A 20174-nucleotide genomic window follows, 5' to 3' on the forward strand; every position below is an offset into this window, starting at 1 on the left:
CTGACTTTCTGCAGCTGAGGACACTGTGCTCCTCTGTGTTTACAGCAGAAGAAGCCAGCTTGGAATATCCTGGGCTAAATGGAATCTTTCTAGCCTTATTATAACAGTTGTTCCCAACAGTGTCCAAACACTCCTATGCAAATAACTGATTTTTTCAGTTTGCTGCCAATTCTGCAAAGGTGAAAAGAAAGAACGAACGAAAGAACGAAAGAATGAAAGAACTGTTTAGCTCAAAAATCAAGAATGAAATGATTGGCAAATCAAAAAGCCAAAAACAAATTTCAGGTCAAACCAAATGTTTCATTTGGCCTTGCTCCTTACACACACATTTCATTTTGACTGGGCTTTTTCTTTGTGTTAATTGTATAAATAAAACTGAAAAATGTCAAAATGAAAAGACATTTCAAATCAAAACGTTTTGTTTCAAAAATAAAAAACTAAACCGTTTTTTTTTCCCCAGAATTTAAGGGAGGTCTTCCCATGCCACACACACACCCAACCCGAATCTGTATGTTTTGCTGAAAAAGTTGTTGAAAAATTTTGCCCAGCTGTATTAAGAACTAACCTGAAGCACATGTGGTAAAGGACATTTTTACTGGGGAATTTAAAATAGGGTCAACATAAACATGAGTCACATCTCGCTTACTCTTGGATTCAGTTTCCTCTGGGTTGGCACATGTACAAATCTGCTTATAAGTGGGCTTTTATTCTACCTGTGATATCACACTTATAAATGGATATTGTGCACAGAATAAGATCTGAAATGTCCATACCCACAAGAGTTAACATACCCTAGCAGGGCATAATTGAATGAGGAAACATATTCTAAGCTTGCCTTTCCACTATCCTCCTTGGCTCCTAAATAACAACTTCAGTTTAGAGACTAGGATTTTTCAGGTTGGAAAAGAGGTGGTTAAGAGGAGATATGATAGAGATCTATAAAAATCTTGACTGGGGTGGAGAAAGTGAATTAAGGCAATGTTATTTACTCCTTCACATAACACAAGAACTAGGGGTCACCCAATGAAATTAATAGGCAGCAGGTTTAAAACAAACAAAAGGAAGTATTTCTTCACACAATACATACTCAACCTGTGGAACTTGCTGCCAGGGAATGTTGTGAAGGCCAGAACTACCACAGGGTTCAAAAAAGAACTCGATAAGTTTATGGAGGATAGGTCCATCAATGGCTTTAAGCCAAAAATGGGCAGGGATGGTGTCCCTAGCCTCTGTTTGCCAGAAGCTGGGAGTGCAATGATTGTCTATTCTGTTCATTCCCTCTGAAGCACCTGGCATTGGCCACTATTGGAAGACTGGGTACTGGGCTTGATGGACCATTGGTCTGACCCAATATGGCCGTTTTTATGTGTAACAAACAAAGGAAATGCAAAGTAAAAAAATATATATATGTACTGAATCACAAGGTGTAGACAAAAGCATGGAGTCTTCCATTCAGGTAACAGTATTATGTAATTTTGTATCTCTAGGGAGTCCTCTAAAGTTAGGGGCCTGATACCCAGTAAATTATAGCTCAATCTTAGCTGCAAAGAGGGTATGATCCCACAGATAAATATCTACTGCAGAACGAACACATTTCAGCGTGGGGGAAGGGGGGGGAAGGGCAGGAAAGAGAGCATCCACGTTCAGTATATTACTCAATTTAACTTCTATAGAATACAGCATAAAAAGAAGTAGCTCCATGAAGAATTTTTGCAATAGGGAACAAGTTGCAGTACAAGGCCTTTCATTACTATATAGCCAGGGGTCATTAACACAGAAGCCTCAGGCTAGTGCATTAATTTTCCCAGCTAAGAGTGAACCATGTACAAAAATAAGCTTTGCATTTACATTTTAACAATTTTAAAGTCTGTATTTATTACTATTATTCCAGCGGATTACAACAGGCCTTTTATCTCTCCTACATTCTGACAGGCTGTCGGGCGTTAACATGAAAGGATGCTGAACTAGTTCTTTGACACTATTCAAGCTTGGAATTCACTGAGCAGAATAAACCTTAAGCAGTATTCCTCTCATAAAAATCTAATACCAGTATACAGAGCTACAGGTGTGCATAGCACTTTGTAGTCACGACACTACAAATTATGGTTAGGATACTTACACTGGCAAACAGTGCCTATGTTCTTATGCTCTTTATTAAAAGGAAAAATGGGTAAACAGTGAGGTGGCAAACTTTGCCGATGATACAAAACTCCTCAAGATAGTTAAGTCCCAAGCAGACCGTGAAGCGTTACAAAGGGATCTCACAAAACTGGGTGACTGGGCAACAAAATGGCAGATGAAATTCAATGTTGATAAATGCAAAGTAATGCACATTGGAAAACATAATCCCAATGATACATATAAAACAATGGGGTCTAAATTAACGGTTACCACTCTAGAGAGAGATCTTGGAGTCATTGTGGATCGTTCTCTGAAAACATCTACTCAGTGTGCAGCGGCAGTCAGAAATAGCTGTTGGGACTCATTAGGAAAGGGATAGATAATAAGACAGAAAATCTCCCATTGCCTCTATATAAATCCATGGTACGTCCACATCTGGAATACCGGATGCCGATCTGGTTGCCCCATCTTAAATAAGATATATTGGAACTGGAAAAAGTACAAAAAAGGGCAACAAAAATTATTAGTGGTATGGAACAGCTTCCATATGTGGAGAGATTAATGAGACTGGGACTCTTCAGCTTGGAAAAGAGACGACTAAGGGGAGATATGATAGATGTCTATAAAATCATGACTAGCGTGGAGAAAGTAAAGAAGGATGTTTTATTTACTCCTTCTCATAACACAAGAACTAGGGGTCACCAAATGAAATTAATGGGTAGCAGGTTTTAAACAAACAAAAGGAAGTATTTCTTCACACAACGCACAGTCAACCTGTGGAACTTGTTGCCAAGGAATGTTGTGAAGGCCAAAACTACCACAGGGTTCAAAAAAGTAGTAGATAAGTTCATGCAGGATAGGTCCATCAATGGCTATTAGCCAGGATGAGAAGGGATGAAAAACCATATTCCGAAGTGTCCCTGGCCTCTGTTTGCCAGAAGCTGGGAATGGGCGACAAGAAATGGATCACTTGCTGATTACCTGTTCTGTTTATTCCCTCTGGGACACCTGGCATTGGCCACTGTTAGAAGACAGGATACTGGGGTAGATGGACCTTTGGTCTGACCCAGTATGGCAGTTCTTATGTAAAATCTTGTTCACATCTGACCCATCTGAACATGACCTACATAGATCTCCATATGAAGACGCTTCTGTCTCTTTACCAATAACTCTCTTCATCTGCACTCTGCTCAATGTTCCACCTCCACCAAAATGTCTTCTAACATTCAAAATATATATGCAGGTTCTAGCAGTCACCATTTTAAAAAAATATAGCCAGAACAAGTTTTCCCACTTCCCCCATAATGTGGAATTTTCCCTAAAATTATGTGAGTCTGAGATGTAAAATAAGCAGGATTGAATCCTGCCTCCATGGTAGATTTAAGGTCTGACATCTTACAACCTGTGAAAGATAGCAGTGGGTTCTATACACCATTGGAAAGAAGAGATTTATCCAGCTTTTCAATGGATTCACTCACAATTTGCCTCTATTCTTGGAAGGTTCAAAGGTATCAGATTTTAAATTGTAACATCATTAGGTATGGAACAGCTATTTTAGGTGAAAAGATGGGGCAGTGTGGAATCTAGCAAGGGCCCAATGTTTTCATTTTTCCATGTCCATTCACACACACACACCAGGGCAAGGTGTGTGTGTGTGCGCGCGCGCGCAGAAGCTGCATGAGATAAATCTCAGATATTTCTGGGGCCTCTGTCCCTGTCCTCTGGAGGAGTCCCTTAATGGCCATGGAAAAAACTTTCCATTGATTTCAGGGAGCACTGGAATAAGCACCATATCATTAAAAACCGTTACTGTGACAGGACTGGACGTAACAGACACAAAGAAGAGGGGGCATTTTTTTTTTTTTTAAAGTACACCAGGACTCATGAAGGTGCAAGAAGGCCTATAAATCAAGGTGGTTTGTCAGGGAAAACAGTGAGAAAAGACACACTTATTTACCTAGGTGGAGATGTGTTGAAATAACTACCTTCAAATACCAAAAATCTGCAGAGCTAATCAAACCAATCTTTTCAAGCTACTCATCTTCCAAGAAACTTCCTACGTATGAGAAATCCTCCAGGGGAAAAATCCCACTACCAGTTACTGTTCTTCAGAAATATCCTTTCAGAGACGAGATGCTTAAATCAAGCCAATTCCTACTAACTGCAGAGAAAAATCTGTAGGGCATGTCACTCAGACTTTCCATAACTACCAGTATGGAATCCGCCCACAAATCACCACACAGCATTTGGGTATCAAACCTTTTTGGGAATGTAAATATAGGCATTACCATTTCTCTCATACTGTAGATTAAGGGATGGCCGAAGTCTCTGTTCACCACTATATTCACACACATACCCCTCCAAGTGTCAGTTCACCCAATACCCAAAGCCATGACAAGGACTTTAACCAGTTATGAAAATCATTGACTTTCCAATGTCTACATATATTTCCTGTGGTCTCATCCAGTTCATCAGACTGCCATATTTTAGGCACCTACATAAAAGTAACCTGCTTGTCAAAGGTGCTGTGCATCTAACAGCCACTGGAAAACTTTTGTGGGGAAGAAAAAAAAAAAAAAAACCCACACAAAACCATGGGTCACTATGCCCTGTCAAAATGAAACCACCGTCTGCAACTTGATCAGAAAATGATGTGTAGGTGATTTTTATCACATTTAAAATCATTTTTATTTAGATTTTCTTTGAGACACAAATTGCAGTGGCATTTTGAATGTGTTGCCCAATCGAGTGGGTTAGCAAAATAAAGACAGATGGCAGTGGATTAACCCAAATGTTTCTTTATGGGGACAGAGCCATTAAAGACGCCTCCACCACATTGTCTCTGAGAAGATCATACCCAGCTTAATTTCTCCATAACTCACATGCCACCTAGTGACCTACCAAGGATTTGCAAGTTGTCATCACTTATTAACAATGCATAAATCAGGCATAACAGTGAAGTCACCTGTTAGAGTCTTCCTGCTCTTTATCACACTGTAATGAATTTAGCGGTGTGAGGGAACTATCAACTTATTAATAAAGCAAAACAGTCCTATAAGTGTGGACCTTCCCCTGCTTCTGCCTAGTATCTTCTGGTTCACAAACATACAAGCTTTGTAAGACTCGCCTCAGGAAAGATTGCTGACCCACCAGCCTATTCATGGGTAGCGTAAAAATGATCTAAAGCCTCTGTTCTTCATGATGATGCTAAAAGTGGTACTTGCAGGGAAGATGTTCCTCCACCAGCCAACGAGCATCATGATGGCTGGAAGAATTGCTGTGGGGAACTGCACTTCCAAGGGGATCACATAAAACAGCATTGCACTGCAGTTTGGTGGGGCAGAACAAGCAAGAGTAGTACCTGACTTATTCGTAGGTGTATACATAGCTGCACGCTCAGAAAGAAGTGAAGTTTCCCAAATTAGTTAAGCCCTTCATCTGGAAGGCCAAAATTAAATAGCAGCTATCGGTGTAAAGTGTTTGCGGGCAGGAACTCCTAATGTAGTTCCAGTGAAAATGGGTTCACAAAACAATGACAGTACCACCTAGATTTTCCCAGTGCCATCCCATTAGCGCTATCATTTGTATTACCATAATACCATGGGCTAGGACCCCCTTGTGCTGTGCATTGTGTACACACAGAAGAAAAAAAAGACAGTCCCTGCCCCAAAGAGCTTACAATCTAAGTCAGTCCTATGAGGGACTGCTGGGCTTTGGGATGTAAAACCTCATCCACTGGACTGAGACCACTGAATTCATTTCCTACAAGCCAAAAAGCCATCAGATGATGGTACCTTGTAGCAGCTCATTAGAGACCTGGGCTGGATTTGAACCAGTGACCTAGAGATGAAAGGTTTCATTTGTACATTACAAAGCCTCTAAGTCAGCCAGACCCCCTCACCCCATTAGTAGAAATCATAACTCTGTATACACCACATTGCAAATTCTGTCATCCTGGCTACAGTCAGGCAGGAAATGTGAAAGGAAACTGCCAGCAAGTGCAATTTCTAGACCCCCAAGTCCTGTTGGCACCTTTTGGAAACAGCCCTTTATAAAAAAAAATATCGAAAAAAGCATGAAGATTACAACTGGCGCTCTACAACAATTTCACCCTAAGCCCATAAAATCTCTAGGAGAGGGCCCATCTTGTTCTGTGTTTGTACAGTGCCTAGCATAATGGGATCCTTGTCCGTGAATAATAAATGCACACTGGCTTCTTCCTTCCTAGCCAGGACAGTAACCCAGTTACATTCCTGCTGTACCCTCATCGGACTGCTTTTCCCCTTTCTTTCCCACAAAGACTGTATTCTAGCTACTGGATTTGTTATAAGTGATGCAAACCTCAGCTGTTGTGTGCTGGTGGTGATACTGCAGCAGCCCTCAGTTCTTTTAAAAAAGCATTTATTTGTTTTTACAACACATTTGCACACAGCGTCCTCTTCAAAGTTCCTTCATCAAAGTGCCTCTTGCTATGGTCAGGCTGCATCTAATCCTTTAATTTGACTCTCCTTTTTAACTAGTGAGCATCCCGGAGACACTAATATGAAGTTTTATGGAGGAAGTAGCCCTTTGTCCAAACTGGTACAAAACAATGAAAATAAAAACATTTCAATTAGTTTTGCATTTCATTAGGATTATTTTGTAAACCTCTCCCTTCCAACCTCAGGGTGCTATTTGAATAAACTCCTTCAGAGGGTGCTAATTCAACAGGCACTCCTGTTAGCAGGTATCCCCAGTTTGGCCATCTCTGTTATAAATGACTGTAACTGAGAGTGATGAATTTAGAGCAGTTATGCTATAAATCTACTCCTGTATTAAGGGATTTGCTATTAAAAAATGAAGAAGTCTTGTGCCTCTTTTCTGCTATATGACCGAGCACTGGGATCTGTTAGCCTAGATAATTAACATCCCAGTATAAATCTTATATTTTGTCAATTAGTTTGATTCATTCTCCATGATGCAGGAATTTCAAAGTAAAATGTCAATGAATTTAAACAGTATTTTTTAAAAGTTATGAAAAAGAGAAAAGATCCTAAAAGACATTGGAATTAAGTCTATTTTTTTTCTTAGAACACTAATTTAAAGCCTTAGGGGGCATGCAAACTTTAATAAGGATCAACAGATGTGCAGCTGTTATATGCAACACATTAAAAATGTTTTCCTTTGACAAGATTAATGCTATGGTTGAGACTTTCATATAACTACAAATTTCATAGCATGGCTTCTGGGCCAAGATAAAGTGCAGAACAGCTTAATATCTGAAACGTTCCCTAGCTGGCATTGTGGACGCAATCCTGCAAGATTAATTTTCCGCTATCATTGACTTCAATGGGAATGGAGGGCACACAGCAGCTCTCCCAAGTTGCTCAGGATCTTGCAGGATCAGGACCCATATCCTGCTATTGCAAAGTTACACATCCATTTCTGACTCCCCTGACCCTATGCTGTGGCATCAAAAGCTGCTTTACCATTAAATCTGTAATTTAAACTATTTTGCAGTTAATAATTAGATCAAATCAATCTGAAGTCACTGAAAACAAATGTGTTTTAAGATTAGTCTTAAGTGAGGGGGAATCTTTGGTGGCAATATGGAAGAGAATAATGATTAAAACAGAGACCAACAGAGCAACAGCTGTCAGTCCTGAAGATCCAAGGAAAATTATGTTTGACCTCAGCTTAGGGACAGAGTCCAAAACTAGCAAAGCATGTAAGCATATGAATAGTCCCATTGACTTCAATGGGCTACTTATAAGTTTAAAATGAACCATATGTGTAAGGGGATTCTCAGAGATGAGCCCAAACTAAAGCTCTAGATCTCAGCACCTCCAAAGTCTGGAGAAGTTCATATGAAATTTCAGATTCAAACTTTATGGCTTGAACCTATCTCAAGGAGAAATTAAAAGTTGATTTATTAACCATGTGCAGCTCAGCTTTGTCTCATCAAACATTATTCTTGATCACTGCATTATACAAAACACTTCATAATCCCCTTAATGCAGTCCATGCTCATTTAAATATTAAAAAATCACTATTGTTTCCATTGTCCTTTTAATTGGGTGATAGCATGACTAATATACATCAGAGTCAATTATTTAATTTTACATTTTGTCCCTGCCAGGTATTTCAAATCTATTTCAGATTTTATAGTATTCATTTCATGAATTGTACAATATTTCATTTGCATGTTATATATTAACTGACAAAACAAAAGAAACTTATTGTAACATACCTTAAGAGTGAAATGCACAACAATTGCATGATGGATACTTGATGCTGAAAATAATTAGGGTCAGATTATTGCAATCCTTTTATGGGTGTGTAAATGGAGGGACATGGTGCAGAGAACCTTTTTCTCATCACTTGAGTCCATTGTGCAGGAGCCAGCCACAAAATGGCTAGATTTCCCAATCATGTTTTCATCTTCCCTCTGTAAAGGAGGAGGAATAAGGATGGAGCAATGGCTAGGGCCTTGATTCAATAAAGCAATTAAACATCTGCTTAACTTTAAACAGGTGCTTAAGCCCTACTGAAGTCAATTGAACTTAAGCCCCTGCTTAAAAGTGAAGCAGGCATTTAAGTACTTTCTTGAGTTAGCGCCCCAGTGCTGTACTGGCTAAAAAGGTGTCATAACTCCTCTGCTTCCTCAGTACTGCAACATTGTACCCCCAAGGCACAATCTAGGCTTTGATTGTTTGTTTACACATTTCATTATACAACTGACCGTATGAGCATCATAAAGAAATCATCAATATTAGACGGGGACATGTACTGTAGCAGGCAGAATTAGAATGTTGCTAAAAGCTAGAGCATAAACTACACAGGTACTTCCTAAGGAATTCTGAAGTCAGATAGGAGACTAGAAATAGCTCATGAGATAAAACTTATTCTCTGTCCCCCTTTCTGGAGAATCTCAACCCACCCTAACTTTTTCCCTTTTGGTATCAACTTGTATGTTTTCCTCATGGTAAAATTTGCAGGGATTGTAATTTATGCAAAGGAAGCAGTTTAAGTAGAGTCCTTCATCATGCATCTGATGAAGTGAGCTGTAGCTCACGAAAGCTTATGCTCAAATAAATTGGTTAGTCTCTAAGGTGCCACTAGTACTCCTTTTCTTTTTGCAAATATAAACTAACACGGCTGCTACTCTGAAACCTTCCACAGATGCTATACTAAATCTATGGATACTCAGCTTTTAGCAAAAGACTCCAACATTTAATATATAGAATTTAAGTTTCAGGCAGTTGAATACAGTCTAGAACAGTGGTTTTCAACCTGTAGTCTGCAGACTATGTCTAAGATTTCTAAAGGGGTCTGCACCTCCATTCGAAATTTTTTAGGGGTCTGCAAATAATTAAAAAAAAAACAGTTGAAAATCATTAGTCAAAATATATATTTTTCATAATACGAGTGAAAATAAGTTGCATACAATTTCAATTGTAAAGCCATTAAAGAAAACAGTAGTTATTAATGGCTGTATAAGGCAGTCATTTTAAAAAAATCACTTGCAATTGTCTGAGCTCTAAAATTCAAATCAAGCTACAGAGTAGTCAGTTCTCTCCTAAATCAAAAAACTGCCACCTACAAAACAGCTATTAGACCACCTCAGATGTGTGGAATTGAAACATTATTTAAAACAAAGCAGGAGGGAGGGAAACCGTATAGACTGTCTTTCAGCAGTCTCATCTCACAGACAAGGGGAAATATAATTTCCCAAAGAGCGATAAGAGCCTAAGTGTGATTAAAGCTACCAGTTAATAGGAAACACAGGAAAAGTACAAGGCTAAAAAATAATGGATTGTTTAGCTGTAGCTACCACTTAACAAAAGGAGGTTTTAAATCGTGATTGGATTATGGACACTTAAAAAAAAAAAAAAAAAAAAACCAAAAAAAACCCACACCATTTCCAGAAGAAGCAGTGTTCGTTGCTGTAGCTCAGCATGGAGCATTTCGTTTATTTTTGCTGACCTTTGTAAAGTTTATTGAGAGAATAGCTTGGTGGAGTAATGTTGCTGATCGTACTTTGCACGTAAGAGACCAACAGTTGATATCCTCCAATATCTCTTGCAGAAGTTATGACATTTGTTGCACAATTTTTAGGCTCTAGTTCAGCTAGAAGCTATGGGCTTGAGGCAACAGTCACTGGATGAAATGCAGTGGCCTCTGCTCTGCAGGAGGTCAGTCTAGAGGATTGTAAGGGTCCCATCTGGCTTTCAAAAAAAAAAAAAAAATCCATGAATAGAGGGAAATGGCAAAGGCTAACGGGATGCTGACGTCCAGATTTTGCCGAGATGTACATGCAGCATAGCACATTCTCACACAAGGACGGAATATGGCCCCACACGTTATAGTCCATATTCCCATAGCTGCCTGTGCAGAAGGCTGCAGGAGTGCGAGAGAAAGGTTTTTAAAGAACAGTTCTGCTAAATATGAGGCAGAACTCCCATCATCTTTAATAGCAGCAAGATTCATCCCTTGGTTAATAATACTGAACAGAAAACAGTGCAGGAAAGTCCCAAGTTTATAGAACAGGCCTCAACAATGAATCAGATCTTCCTATGGCTTGGAATTTTAGATCAGAGCAATTTTCCAACCTGATCTTTCTCGTTTACTACCCTCCAAAACATGCTGACATAGGAATGTAAGTGGACAGCCCGTTGTATGAAAGAACCATAGCATGAGGCCTCTCTCCTGGACTATTGTAACCACTTTCTCTCCAGCCTCCATCATCTCCCCACTTTCTGGCTGCTGCATTCAACATTCAGTGGCTAAAGTCATAGAATTATAGGACTGGAAGGGATCATCTAGTCCAGTCCCCAGCACTCATGACAGGACTAAGTATTATCTAGACCATCCCTGACAGGTGTTTGTCTAACCTGCTCTTAAAAATCTCCAATGATGGAGATTCCACAACCTCCCTAGGCAATTTATTCCAGTGCTTAACTACCCTGACAGGAAGTTTTTCCTAATGTCCAACCTAAACCACTCTCAGAGCTCCCCAGCTCTGATCCAATCACAATGGATACAGAAGCATCTGAGGTCATAGTTAAGGGTTTGCATTAGAGGGCAAGCTGGATGAAGGTGGGGTACGTATTGATTTTGGATATCTGTTGGAGATAGAAGTGAGACCATTATGGACAATTAGAACATTAGCGGCAAAGAGTCCTGTGGCACCTTATAGACTAACAGACGTATTGGAGCATAAGCGTTCGTGGGTGAATACCCACTTCGTCAGATGCATGTCTGCCACGGGACTCTTTGCCGCTTTTACAGATCCAGACTAACATGGCTACCCCTCTGATAATTAGCTTTACTGACACTGTTGTAGGCAATATGAAGGTGGAAAGGAATGCACAAGCCTTTCCCCTCAAAAGTTTAGAAATAAGAAGTTGAGGTATTTTTGGGATGGGAGCTAGGGGAGATGAGGGGCATCCTGCCTCATCCTTGACTGCTACTAACTGTGGGTTTTGTTTGCTAATTTGATCCGATGCAGGTGTTGTTTTGCAAGATATAAAAAGTGCTTTGATAGATTCTATGAATCTAAGTAAGGATCCATAAAGATTTTCTCTTCCCCATGCCTATACCCTTTTACACCCCTACATGATCTTACCAGAATCATTTACATTAATCAATGTCTACTGCACAATAATATCACCACATGTTGTTGGTTAAAAGTATCATTTAATTCCTCCCTTCCCATCCCAATCTTTCTAAAATTTTATAGCTCTCTCATCACCATGCTATTGCAGCCATTTCAGATCACATCTGGCTGAAATTTGATTACTGTTGCAGAGGCAAGTTTTGCTATAAGTAACTTTTGTAAATCGGTTACAGCATTTTTTATTTAACCAGCAAAAACAGATGGAGCCTCTAGTTTGAGACTTTTTTTTGTCAAGAGTAATTTAAGTGTATTTATTAAAAAAAATGAAATTTTACAGTGTGCACCAGAGAAGTTTTTACTTTGCAAAGTCTGTTGAAATGAATAATTGAACTGATTTCAATAGGACTGTGTACAAACAGTAATATTATAGTGGAACAAACAATTAAAGGGAAACAGACCAAAACATACTCTAAGTATGGTAAACAAGCACAGAAATCAAGCCTCTCCCAACATGAAAAATTCATGTCAATTTTTAATAGAAAACATTGGATGTCTATTTTTGCATAACATAAAGGTAGCACTGAACAAAAAGAGTAGTTACCATTTCAACAACAGTACCTTAAGAAGCAGTGACAGTGAACAGACTCCTCTTTTCATTTAATTTTTAAGTGGATGTAGTGCTCAAGCACGGTGCTGGATTGACAGCTCTAGAAAGTGGCGTGCTAACACACTATCCAGGCTCCACCTCTCTGGGGTTTGAGCATTCTATCAATCTACCATAGGTAGCCTAAGGGACACATGCTAGATCAGAGCAGTCACCCATCTAATAATCCAATATTCTGACCTTGACATCGCCTAGGGTTGCCAACTTCCTAACTGCACAAAACTGAACACCCTGCCCCACCCCTTCTCTGAGGCCCCACCCTCACTCACTCCATCCCCCATCCCTCCATCGCTCACTCTCCCCCACCCTCACCTCACTTTATCTGGGCTAGGGCAGGGTCTTCAGGTGCAGGAGGGTGGTGAAGGCTCCATCTGAGGGTGTGGACTTTGGGGTGGGGCAAGGTATGAGGGGTTTGGAGTGCAGGAGGGGGTTCCGGGCTCGGACAGGGGGTTGTGTGGGGGGCCAGAATGCAGGCTCCAGGAGGGAGTTTGGGTGCAGGAGGGGATTTGGGGTCCCAGTGGTGCTTACCACAGCTCCCAGGAAGCGGCTGCCAGCTCCCTGAAGCCCCTTGATGCACAAGTGGCCAGGGAGGCTCTGCGCACTGCCCTTGTGCCCACAGGCATCACCCCCACAGCTCCCCTTGGTTACAGTTCCTGACCAATGAGAGCTGCGGAGCCGGCCCTTGGGGCGGGGACAATATGTGGCACCTCCCTAGCTGCCTATGCATCTAGAGGCTGCAGGGACCTGGCAGCCACTTCCGGGAGCCGCGTAGAGCTAGGGCAGGCAGGAAGCCTGCCTTAGCCCCGGGCCCCCAGGGTCCCTTTTCAACTAGGCATTCTGGTCGAAAACCAGACACCTGGCAACCCTAACATTGCCCAATACCAGATTTTCTGTTTCCAGACCAAATAGTCATGTCAATGAACAGTAGTCCTGACCAGCTGCCTGATGCCACAAATAGTGGGCACGTTTCAACTTGAAGTGAGGCAATAAGAGGAATGGCTGCCTGCCTATCGGAGTATATCAAACACTGCATCATCAAAGCCTACTATTGCGTTAAGACATTCACAACTATAGATGACAAGCAGGGCTTGATTTTTCAGCTAAGTCTCAACCAAGACATCAGGCTGCAAAAATGTGGACACAATTATTTGCAGGCACATAGTTAAATTAGTCAAAAGGGAGGCCCTCTGAAGATGAGGCACACAAATTATACTGCCAAGTCTTGCTAGGGGCTTCTCTATTATACTGCTGCCTCCTAAGGGTGTTTCATGATGGTGTCATGCAGTATCCTTGCTTACTGATCATGTCATTTTATTTTGTCTGTAAAGTGCAAAGCATGCTTACAGCACTATAAAAATAATCAAAGTAAAATCCTTCCTTTTCTAATAGTTTCCTGTTTGATTGCTCACTCCCCCATTTTCCTTGTCTCTTGACTAGTAGCTCCTTTATTTAAAGGTCTAACAGGTTTCAGGGAATATTTGGTTTCTGGCTTCGTGCTTACAGGGTTTGATCCAGAGCCCAGTGCAGTCAATAGCAAATCTCCCATCAACTTCTGTAGAGCAGCATCAGGCTCTAAACGGGGAAGATTTAAGTTACCAAAGCAGGATGGACCTCAGCATGTATAACACTGCTGTTTGGAAAAGTGAGGACTTCTTCCCAAGAACACTGAAGCAGGAGCCATGATAGTAGAGAGGGTTGGTAAGAACTGAGAATGAACTGGGTTGTTCTAAGAAACCAGAACAGGGTCTCTCCTTTAACTTTCCTTTGCTAAGGGAGCCGGGATGGCCTTGGTGAGAAAAGAAGAAGTGCCTATGATGCTGAAGAATGAATATTTGAGTACGCTTGCTAATGATTCAGCTATTGTTGTATGCTTCTACGTTTAATGACTCAAGGGATAGGTTCTTGCACTGGACATTGGTAGGAAAAAATCTATACGGTGCTGCAGGTGATTTAAAAGAGCTCTTTTGGAAAGAAGACATTGATGACAAGATCCTGTGCCAAACCGAGTCAGTGGCCAAACTCAAATCACTTTGATGATAGAGGGTCAGCTCTCTGGAGGTGAGGAGAGTGCATACTGTGTGCAGGAAATTAGTCATTATGAACAGGAAACACGTGTGCCTTTTTGACCAAAGCTCAGAAGGAATGCATTAGTCCAGCAATACGTCCAGATAATGAAAAATGTGCCTTTTAAAACCAAGTTGGCTAACATGATGTGAAACACCCCCCATCTTTCAGACAAAGAAGGTGCCTCCTCCAGCACCTTTAAAAATCACGTTCACTGCTCATAACGTAGCCTAGGTGTCCTCTGCCTCAATTCTTTTATTTTCTAGATAAGGCCAAAGACAATCAGAGTTAGGCATCTATATGCCTTTATATTTCTTTTCTCTTGTCTTGCTTTTACACCAGACTGCCTGCTCCCAGATGTTTAGGGGGCAGAAAATAAGCATAGATCTGTCACAAGCAGTTGGGCCCAAATTCACCCCTCCACTAAAAATGAAAAAGGATGAATTGAGTCTCTAATGGCATATGCCCTACCATTAGTACTGCAGCCTGGCCGTAATTACGCTCTCCATCAAAACTACAGGGGCACAGGATCATGCCCAATATTAGTAAGGCATATTAAATTGCCCTAAGAGCATTGGCTGGCTAGCTCTGAGAGAGCTTTTGCATTCACAGACACAGTTGAAAGTGAGCCTGTCCTAACTGCTACAGAGAAATCTGGTTTCTTTATTTATGCCTTTTAAACTTTAATTTCATTGGCTTTAATACTCTGTAACATACTGCAGTAGGAGCACATCAAAGCACATAACCATTACACAAGTATTCCTAGTACTTGCTTCTACAAATAGCCTTTGTAAAAATCACTGAAACCCAAGTGGAAAAGGAGGTAAGCCTTGCCCTTAGGTGCTACATGTGTAGTGTAGGGGCAGTCCTTATCTCTCTCTAATAGAGCAAGACATAAAAGATACCCAGGCTGGGATTGTCAAAAATGCCCTAGGGAGTTAGGCACTAACTCCAATTCAAAGTCAAAAGGAGTTAGACACTTGGCTCTTTAAAGTTCCTTTGAAAATTCCAGCCTGAGATACTAAGGGGCATGACTTTGAGCAGCACTGACCACCCACAGTTTCTACTGATCTTAATTGGAGTGGTGGGTGCTCAACAGCTCACATGTTGATGAAAATGGTAGGAATACACAGAAAGAAAATACTGAACCAGCCTGCAAGCCAGCTTCAGGAAATCACAACACATACACGTGATGGAAATACCAAATTGGTTACTTTGTTGTTTTAATTGGAGACTCAGACAAGAGCATGGGTGGGTGGCAGGACTCTCTGTCGAGTCTGGCTGGATTCCGAAGGGGAACCTGAATTATCAAGAATTATTTAAATTAAGAAAAACAAAGAAAAAGAAAAAATTGGCTTGGCCACTTACTGGCAATTTTTAAAAATCCTTAAAAAAAACAAAACAAACACTCATAACAGCTCTATAGTATTTGTCATCCTCATGGATTCCAAATATCTGTATTCAGTATATGAATCACTTCACTTACCAGTAAAATGCAGCCACCTCTGAAACAAAATGTGACAGCTGTTTGCCAATACACTACATGCTTTATGGCAAGAAATGAAGACAATAATATCCAATTGAAAGAGGAGGGCAGAGGGAAGGCAGAATTTAGGTGGAAAAGTGCTATTACCCATTTTCAAATATTTTCAAAAAGAAAAGGAGGACTTGTGGCACCTTAGAAATTTATTTAAGCATAAGCTTAAGTGAGCTGTAGCTCACTTCATCAGATGCATTCAGAAGTGAGCTGTAGCTCACAAAAGCTTATGCTCAAATAAATTTTAGTCTCTAAGGTGCCACAAGTCCTCCTTTTCTTTTTGCGAATACAGACTAACACGGCTGCTACTCTGAAACCAAATATTTTCATCACCATAGAGGAGCTCTGAAACATTTAAGGAATCAGAAAGAGTTCCTGTTCTGTTCTTAACATAGTACACATACATCAGCATCATGTAAACCTCTCTGAGAGGTTTCAGAGTAGCAGCCGTGTTAGTCTGAACTTTGTGACTTTGTCCTCACCCACAACTATTTCACATTTGGGGACAACGTTTACCTCCAAATCAGCAGCGCTGCTATGGGTACCCGCATGGCCCCACAGTATGCCAACATTTTTATGGCTGACTTAGAATAACGCTTCCTCAGCTCTCATCCCCTAATGCCCCTACTCTACTTGCACTACATTGATGACATCTTCATCATCATCTGGACCCATGGAAAAGAAGCTCTTGAGGAATTCCACCATGATTTCAACAATTTCCATCCCATCATCAACCTCAGCCTGGACCAGTCCACACAAGAGATCCACTTCCTGGACACTATGGTGCTAATAAGCGATGGTCACATTAACACCACCCTATACCGGAAACCTACTGACCGCTATGCTTACCTACATGCCTCCAGCTTTCATCCAGACCACGCCACACGATCCATTGTCTACAGCCAACCTCTGAGATACAACCGCATTTGCTCCAACCCCTCAGACAGAGACAAAACACCTACAAGATCTCTACCAAGCATTCTTACAACTACAATACCCACCCGCTGAAGTGAAGAAACAGATTGACAGAGCCAGAAGAGTACCCAGAAGTTACCTACTACAGGACAGACCCAACAAAGAAAATAATAAAACACCACTAGCCATCACCTTCAGCCCCCAACTAAAACCTCTCCAATGCATCATCAAGGATCTGCAACCTATCCTGAAGGACGACTCATCACTCTCACAGATCTTGGGAGACAGGCCAGTCCTTGCTTACAGACAGCCCCCCAACCTGAAGCAAATACTCACCAGCAACCACACACACCACACAACAAAAAACACTAACCCAGGAACCTATCCTTGCAACAAAGCCCGTTGCCAACTGTGTCCACATATCTATTCGGGGGACACCATCATAGGGCCTAGTCACATCAGCCACACTATCAGAGGCTCGCATCTACCAATGTGATATATGCCATCATGTGCCAGCAATGCCCCTCTGCCATGTACATTGGCCAAACTGGACAGTCTCTATGTAAAAGAATAAATGGACACAAATCAGACGTCAAGAATTATAATATTCAAAAACCAGTCAGAGAACACTTCAATCTCTTTGGTCACTCGATTACAGAACAAAAAACTTCAAAAACAGACTCCAACGAGAGACTGCTGAATTGGAATTAGTTTGCAAACTGGATACAATTAACTTAGGCTTAAATAAAGACTGAGAGTGGATGTGTCATTTCACAAAGTAAAACTATTTCCCCATGTTTTTTATTTCCCCCCCCCACCCCCCTCCACACACACAGACTGTTCCTCACATGTTCTTGTCAACTGAGGGAAATGGCCCATCTTGATGATCACTGCAAAAGGTTTCCCCCCACACCCCTGCTGGTAATAGCTCACCTTACCTGATCACTCTGGTTACAGTGTGTATGGTAACACCCATTGTTTCATGTTCTCTGTGTATATAAGTTTTCCCACTGTATTTTCCACTGCACGCATCCGATGAAGCGAGCTGTAGCTCACGAAAGCTTATCCTCTCTCTGAGGATCAGCTTTATTACTAACTTAAACAACACAGACCTCCATCTGAGCTTCACTATCAGCTTGACTTTTCCTAGGATCCCTCCCTGCAAAACCTCCTCTATCCCTAATTCCCTTTGCTTCAGAGAGACTCTCAATCTTTTAACGTGCCTGAATTGGCACAAATAAGATCCATCTGTTGTGGTAACCAAGGTGAGTCAAACAGAAACTGCAGCCTTCTGTGCAAGCTCTTTGCACCTGATAAATAGGGCCAGGACAGGGTAGGTGTCACAGCTAGTACATCCCTTCCAAAAAACCAGAGAAAGTATCACATGGCCTACATCAGGGGACATGGGTTCTAGTTCTGTTTGCATGGTAAAGTTAACAGCAGCACTCCCAATGAATTCAGTAGGAACAGGATTGGGTCCATTTTGTTTCTTTCCCTGAGCTGCTACAGTCTGTCCCTGGTACATGTGACCACTTGTATTGGGTTTCCTATCACTCCTATCAAACAACAGCAGGTAGCATGTTGTAAGTAAGCAAAGCCATTTGCTTGGGAGCAGCCGGGCTTATGGCACAGTTTCTGCCAAGCTGAAAAAGCTGGTTTTACTATGCAAATTGTAATTGCAGCAATCTTTAAGGAAAAGTTGTTGACCAGCTTTAGGCTAGGTAAAAAGGAAGCAATTAATGTATTATTTTCCTCCGTGAGGAACAATGTATAGGTAATAGCCCATTGTGAACATGAATAATACTGAAGCTGCAACCATTACAGTATAATTTTAACATCCTACTGCCTTTTTTAATCAATCTTATTGATGTTCATCACATCCATAAAGTGCAGAGGAATGGTTTAGTGAACTTAAGGAAAATATAAGATCTCATTTTGTTCCTCTCAGTTTCTTTGTTATGATGCTATAATGACACCAGTCTAATATATTCTCCCTCCCCCATCTCTCACCACTGTTTTAATGTTCATTTTTGATTCCACTCTGATGGTATCTGCTTCCTTCAAGCAGTGACATGAGTTATGAACATTGCTTTAACTCCACTACTCACATCCAGAAAAGGATGGTGATGTGCTGAGAGGACAAAATTACCTGCTGTAGAAATGGGGAGTTAATAGCAGAGGTCTACTGAGAAGCGAAATATATCATGATTGCCTGAGGTACTGTCCTAGAAGATAGGTGGAATATGAACATGGAGAGCAATAGTTGGGGGGTGGAGGAAAATGGACCTGTACAACCTCTTAATTCCACATGAAGGATTTAGCCAAAGAGATTAGTCAGTTTAGCAGGGGGGGTTGCACTCTTTTAAAGTCCATGGGCTAAATTATGGTTCTGAGAGGCAGTGAAGGTAAGTAGCTGTTAAGAACTGAGTAGTGGTGAAGGAACACATTATGCCTTCATAAGAGAGGCCACAATGGCCCAGTAGACAGTGCTACGTAAGGCCACACATAGAAGTTCCTAGAATATAGCAGTCTATAATGGCAGCACTGGCTACCATGGGGCAGAACTAAATAAGTGATTAAATGGTGTTTTCACTGGAAACCAGAAAGGTCCCCTCTCTTGACTAACTCTTGTCATGACTAGCCTGGGTGGGGTTTTTTAAGCAGTAACATTTAGCAAAAAAAAATGAGATTTGTTGAATGCTGGGAATGTATTCTCTTCAATTACCTCCAATTTGAGTCTCATTTTGGATCAACTAAGAGGAGTGTTTTCTAATATCTAGGTCAAGAGGCTCAGTCAAGAGTTGAGTTCTATTCCAGGCTCTGCCAATGGCTGCTCTAAGACACCAGGGCAAGACTTGTAATCTCTCTGCCTCAGTTTTACCATCTACAAAATGTGTTAGATGTAAGATACCTTTTCAAATACGAGCTTTCTAAATCCAGCCCACTTTTCTGTACCATAGCAAAATTCCTCAGTGTGAGAAGCAGCAACAAATGGTGGAAAATAAGCTTTAAAAACCTGGATTCTTTCAAAGGTGGATGGAAGAAATCAAATGCCTAACACTTCTATGGCAACTTTTAAGGAATGTTGAGATGAAGTTCTTTTTGGGACTACTTACTCAGAATTTATATGAATGTTCAAAGGCCTGATTTACCTAATAAATATACCACCTGCAAAATTTAACCTAAATGAAGGAAGTAGTAATTACTGAACAAATATTGAGACAATTTAATTGAGAAAGCTACAATACTGGATTTTGGAGTTGTTTTTTAATTTC

General features: G+C 40.9%; 1 long non-coding RNA gene across 3 annotated transcripts in view; it reads right to left on the minus strand.

Annotated features, from left to right (window-relative positions):
• LOC122462933 overlaps positions 1-20174 on the minus strand; it is a 43005-nt gene that overhangs the window by 14772 nt on the left and 8059 nt on the right. The window contains exons 4-5 of one of the 3 annotated variants that reach the window (XR_006285826.1): positions 8351-8548; positions 6463-6699 (exon numbers count right to left, since the gene is read on the minus strand). This is a non-coding gene — a long non-coding RNA (uncharacterized LOC122462933). Of the gene's footprint in view, positions 1-6462; positions 6700-8350; positions 8549-20174 lie in introns of those variants that run through there. The other 2 variants (XR_006285824.1, XR_006285825.1) reach the window with 2 other exon arrangements.

The sequence above is a fragment of the Chelonia mydas genome, chromosome 14, assembly GCF_015237465.2.
Source record: "Chelonia mydas isolate rCheMyd1 chromosome 14, rCheMyd1.pri.v2, whole genome shotgun sequence".
In the NCBI taxonomy this organism is placed as follows: Eukaryota; Metazoa; Chordata; order Testudines; family Cheloniidae; genus Chelonia; species Chelonia mydas.